The following is a 6,217-nucleotide window of genomic DNA, read 5'->3' on the forward strand; positions in this document are numbered from 1 at the left end:
CCTCTAAATCACCTGGTACCTCCTCTAAATCACCTGGTACCTCCTCTAAATCACCTGGTACCTCAACAACTCTTACGTGTTCCTTAAGAACCTCTAAATCACCTGGTACCTCCTCTAAATCACCTGGTACCTCAACAACTCTTACGTGTTCCTTAAGAACCTCTAAAGCACCTGGTACCTCAACAACTCTTACGTGTTCCTTAAGAACCTCTAAATCACCTGGTACCTCAACAACTCTTACGTGTTCCTTAAGAACCTCTAAAGCACCTGGTACCTCAACAACTCTTACGTGTTCCTTAAGAACCTCTAAAGCACCTGGTACCTCAACAACTCTTACGTGTTCCTTAAGAACCTCTAAATCACCTGGTACCTCAACAACTCTTACGTGTTCCTTAAGAACCTCTAAAGCACCTGTTCCTTAAGAACCTCTAAATCACCTGGTACCGCAACAACTCTTACATGTTCCTTAAGAACCTCTAAAGCACCTGGTACCTCAACAACTCTTACGTGTTCCTTAAGAACCTCTAAAGCACCTGGTACCTCAACAACTCTTACGTGTTCCTTAAGAACCTCTAAAGCACCTGGTACCTCAACAACTCTTACGTGTTCCTTAAGAACCTCTAAAGCACCTGGTACCTCAACAACTCTTACGTGTTCCTTAAGAACCTCTAAAGCACCTGGTACCCCAACAACTCTTACGTGTTCCTTAAGAACCTCTAAATCACCTGGTACCCCAACAACTCTTACGTGTTCCTTAAGAACCTCTAAAGCACCTGGTACCCCGACAACTCTTACGTGTTCCTTAAGAACCTCTAAAGCACCTGTTCCTTAAGAACCTCTAAAGCACCTGGTACCTCAACAACTCTTACGTGTTCCATAAGAACCTCTAAAGCACTTGGTACCCCAACAACTCTTACGTGTTTCTTAAGAACCTCTAAAGCACCTGGTACCGCAACAACTCTTACGTGTTCCTTAAGAACCTCTAAAGCACCTGGTACCTCAACAACTCTTACGTGTTCCTTAAGAACCTCTAAAGCACCTGGTACCTCAACAACTCTTACGTGTTCCTTAAGAACCTCTAAAGCACCTGGTACCCCGACAACTCTTACGTGTTCCTTAAGAACCTCTAAATCACCTGGTACCGCAACAACTCTTACGTGTTCCTTAAGAACCTCTAAAGCACCTGGTACCCCAACAACTCTTACGTGTTCCTTAAGAACCTCTAAATCACCTGGTACCTCAACAACTCTTACGTGTTCCTTAAGAACCTCTAAAGCACCTGTTCCTTAAGAACCTCTAAAGCACCTGGTACCTCAACAACTCTTACGTGTTCCATAAGAACCTCTAAAGCACTTGGTACCCCAACAACTCTTACGTGTTTCTTAAGAACCTCTAAAGCACCTGTTCCTTAAGAACCTCTAAATCACCTGGTACTGCAACAACTCTTACGTGTTCCTTAAGAACCTCTAAAGCACCTGGTACCTCAACAACTCTTACGTGTTTCTTAAGAACCTCTAAAGCACCTGTTCCTTAAGAACCTCTAAAGCACTTGGTACCCCAACAACTCTTACGTGTTTCTTAAGAACCTCTAAAGCACCTGTTCCTTAAGAACCTCTAAATCACCTGGTACTGCAACAACTCTTACGTGTTCCTTAAGAACCTCTAAAGCACCTGGTACCGCAACAACTCTTACGTGTTCCTTAAGAACCTCTAAAGCACCTGGTACCGCAACAACTCTTACGTGTTCCTTAAGAACCTCTAAAGCACCTGGTACCTCAACAACTCTTACGTGTTCCTTAAGAACCTCTAAAGCACCTGGTACCTCAACAACTCTTACGTGTTCCTTAAGAACCTCTAAAGCACCTGGTACCTCAACAACTCTTACGTGTTCCTTAAGAACCTCTAAAGCACCTGGTACCTCAACAACTCTTACGTGTTCCTTAAGAACCTCTAAAGCACCTGGTACCTCAACAACTCTTACGTGTTCCTTAAGAACCTCTAAAGCACCTGGTACCCCGACAACTCTTACGTGTTCCTTAAGAACCTCTAAATCACCTGGTACCGCAACAACTCTTATGTGTTCCTTAAGAACCTCTAAAGCACCTGGTACCTCCTCTAAATCACCTGGTACCTCCTCTAAATCATCTGGTACCTCAACAACTCTTATGTGTTCCTTAAGAACCTCTAAATCACCTGGTACCTCCTCTAAATCACCTGGTACCGCAACAACTCTTACGTGTTCCATAAGAACCTCTAAAGCACCTGGTACCTCAACAACTCTTACGTGTTCCTTAAGAACCTCTAAATCACCTGGTACCGCAACAACTCTTATGTGTTCCTTAAGAACCTCTAAAGCACCTGGTACCTCCTCTAAATCACCTGGTACCTCCTCTAAATCATCTGGTACCTCAACAACTCTTATGTGTTCCTTAAGAACCTCTAAATCACCTGGTACCTCCTCTAAATCACCTGGTACCGCAACAACTCTTGCGTGTTCCATAAGAACCTCTAAAGCACCTGGTACCGCAACAACTCTTACGTGTTCCATAAGAACCTCTAAAGCACCTGGTACCGCAACAACTCTTACGTGTTCCTTAAGAACCTCTAAAGCACCTGGTACCTCAACAACTCTTACGTGTTCCTTAAGAACCTCTAAAGCACCTGGTACCTCAACAACTCTTATGTGTTCCTTAAGAACCTCTAAAGCACCTGGTACCTCAACAACTCTTATGTGTTCCTTAAGAACCTCTAAAGCACCTGGTCCCTCAACAACTCTTACGTGTTCCTTAAGAACCTCTAAATCACCTGGTACCTCGACAACTCTTACGTGTTCCTTAAGAACCTCTAAAGCACCTGGTACCTCAACAACTCTTACGTGTTCCTTAAGAACCTCTAAATCACCTGGTACCTCAACAACTCTTACGTGTTCCTTAAGAACCTCTAAAGCACCTGGTACCTCAACAACTCTTACGTGTTCCATAAGAACCTCTAAAGCACCTGGTACCTCAACAACTCTTACGTGTTCCTTAAGAACCTCTAAAGCACCTGGTACCTCAACAACTCGTACGTGTTCCTTAAGAACCTCTAAAGCACCTGGTACCTCAACAACTCTTACGTGTTCCTTAAGAACCTCTAAAGCACCTGGTACCTCAACAACTCTTACGTGTTCCTTAAGAACCTCTAAAGCACCTGGTACCTCAACAACTCTTACGTGTTCCTTAAGAACCTCTAAATCACCTGGTACCGCAACAACTCTTACGTGTTCCTTAAGAACCTCTAAAGCACCTGGTACCTCAACAACTCTTACGTGTTCCTTAAGAACCTCTAAAGCACCTGGTACCTCAACAACTCTTACGTGTTCCTTAAGAACCTCTAAATCACCTGGTACCGCAACAACTCTTACGTGTTCCTTAAGAACCTCAACAACACCGTTGACTAGTTCCTTAACCCTTTGGTCTTTTTCTCGATTTGACATCATTTCTTAAATTCAAGGATCCCCTCCAAGGACCCCGAAGCCTTCCAGACAGAAAGACTACCTGTTGCCATGGTAATGATCATGCCCGTCAGTCAACAGGTGATCCGTCAGCTGATAGGCTCACACCTCACTTCCTCCCCCGACCCAGTGATGACCTCACATACACAGTAATATGATCTTTTTGAAGTGTAATTAGTATGTTTGCTCGTGTCCCTAGAGAGCAGATGACCTGATGCAGAGCACCTGGTCCGAGAACAGGGAGGCATGAAGCCCTGAGCGGGGCAGAACGGTTACACTCCATTACACACGCCTGTTACCGACTGCCATAAAGTTAACTATTTCTTTAAGTTTAAATAAACACTTTACGTCTCTCTCCCTACACGGTGTAAATATCTGTCTGCCTGCCTCACTGTCCCTGTAAATATTGTATTTTTGACCTCACATTTGTCTGAAAACTTTAGTTTCGTTAACTAAATGTATATACTTTTACGTCAGTAATGTTGACTATCAGTTTTATTGTTACATTACATTACATGTCATTTAGCTGACGCTTTTATCCAAAGCGACTTACAATAAGTGCATTAAACCATGAGTCCAAACTCAGAACAACAAGAATCAAGCAAGTACAATTTCTTCAATAAAGTTAAACAACAAAGTGCTATCAGTAAGAGACATTTAAGTGCTACTAAAGTGTTAAACTACAAAGTGCTACAAAGAGACATTTAAGTGCTACTAAAGTGTTAAACTACAAAGTGCTGTCAGTAAGGGACATTTAAGTGCTACTAAAGTGTTAAACTACAAAGTGCTGTCAGTAAGGGACATTTAAGTGCTACTAAGGTGCTACTACGGCTCTACCTTCCCTATTCAAGGTGTAGTCACTAAGATGTGTTTTTAGTCTGTAGAGACTTCCTGTCCTGATGTCAATGGGGAGCTCGTTCCACCAATGAGGAGCCAGAACAGCAAACAGTCGTGACTTTGTTGTTTAGCTCGAAGTGAAGGAGCTACAAGCTGATTGGCTGAAGCTGAGCAGAGTGAGCGAGGTGGGGTGTGAGGTTAGACCATGTCCTGGATGTGAGGTTAGACCATGTCCTGGGTGTGAGGTTAGACCATGTCCTGGGTGTGAGGTTAGACCATGTCCTGGGTGTGAGGTTAGACCATGTCCTGGTGTGAGGTTAGACCATGTCCTGGGTGTGAGGTTAGACCATGTCCTGGGTGTGAGGTTAGACCATGTCCTGGGTGTGAGGTTAGACCATGTCCTGGGTGTAAGGTTAGACCATGTCCTGGATGTAGACCGGACCCGATCTGTTCGCAGCACGGTACACAAGTACCAATGTTTTGAAGCGGATGCTGCAGCCACCGGTAACCAGTGAAGGTCGCGGAGGAGCAGAGGATTGTGGGTAAATTTCGGAGGTTGAAGACCAGTCGAGCAGCTGCTTTCTGGATGAGCTGTAGAGGTCGAATGGCATTAGCAGGTAGACCTGAAGGAGGAGTTACAGTAGTCTAGCCGTGAGATGACCAGAACCTGGACCAGAACCTGGACCAGAACCTGTGCCGCCTTCTGAGTGAGAAGAGGTCGTATTCTCCTGATGTTGTACAACATGTACCTACAGGAGCGTGTTATTGTGGTGATGTTGGCAGTCAGGGAGAGTTGACTGACAGGTGTCACACCGAGGTTCCTGGCAGTCGGGGGCGGGGCCAACACTGAGTTGTTGAAGTTAATAGACAGGTCGTGGGTGGGAGAGCCTTTTCCTGGAAGGAGGAGAAGTTCAGTCTTGTCCGGGTTAATTTTCAGGTGGTGAGCGGACAACCACTGAGAGATGTCAATCAGACATCCACTGAGAGATGTCAGTCAGACATCCACTGAGAGATGTCAGACAGACATCCACTGAGAGATGTCAGTCAGACATCCACTGAGAGATGTCAATCAGACATCCACTGAGAGATGTCAGTCAGACATCCACTGAGAGATGTCAATCAGACATCCACTGAGAGATGTCAGTCAGACATCCACTGAGAGATGTCAATCAGACATCCACTGAGAGATGTCAGTCAGACATCCACTGAGAGATGTCAGTCAGACATCCACTGAGAGATGTCAGTCAGACATCCACTGAGAGATGTCAGTCAGACATCCACTGAGAGATGTCAATCAGACATCCACTGAGAGATGTCAATCAGACATCCACTGAGAGATGTCAATCAGACATCCACTGAGAGATGTCAGTCAGACATCCACTGAGAGATGTCAGACAGACATCCACTGAGAGATGTCAGTCAGACATCCACTGAGAGATGTCAGACAGACATCCACTGAGAGATGTCAATCAGACATCCACTGAGAGATGTCAATCAGACATCCACTGAGAGATGTCAGTCAGACATCCACTGAGAGATGTCAGACAGACATCCACTGAGAGATGTCAGTCAGACATCCACTGAGAGATGTCAATCAGACATCCACTGAGAGATGTCAATCAGACATCCACTGAGAGATGTCAGTCAGACATCCACTGAGAGATGTCAGACAGACATCCACTGAGAGATGTCAGTCAGACATCCACTGAGAGATGTCAGTCAGACATCCACTGAGAGATGTCAGACAGACATCCACTGAGAGATGTCAATCAGACATCCACTGAGAGATGTCAGTCAGACATCCACTGAGAGATGTCAGTCAGACATCCACTGAGAGATGTCAGACAGACATCCACTGAGAGATGTCAGTCAGACATCCACTGAGAG

Source organism: Cyclopterus lumpus, chromosome 18 (genome assembly GCF_009769545.1).
Source record: "Cyclopterus lumpus isolate fCycLum1 chromosome 18, fCycLum1.pri, whole genome shotgun sequence".
In the NCBI taxonomy this organism is placed as follows: domain Eukaryota; kingdom Metazoa; phylum Chordata; class Actinopteri; order Perciformes; family Cyclopteridae; genus Cyclopterus; species Cyclopterus lumpus.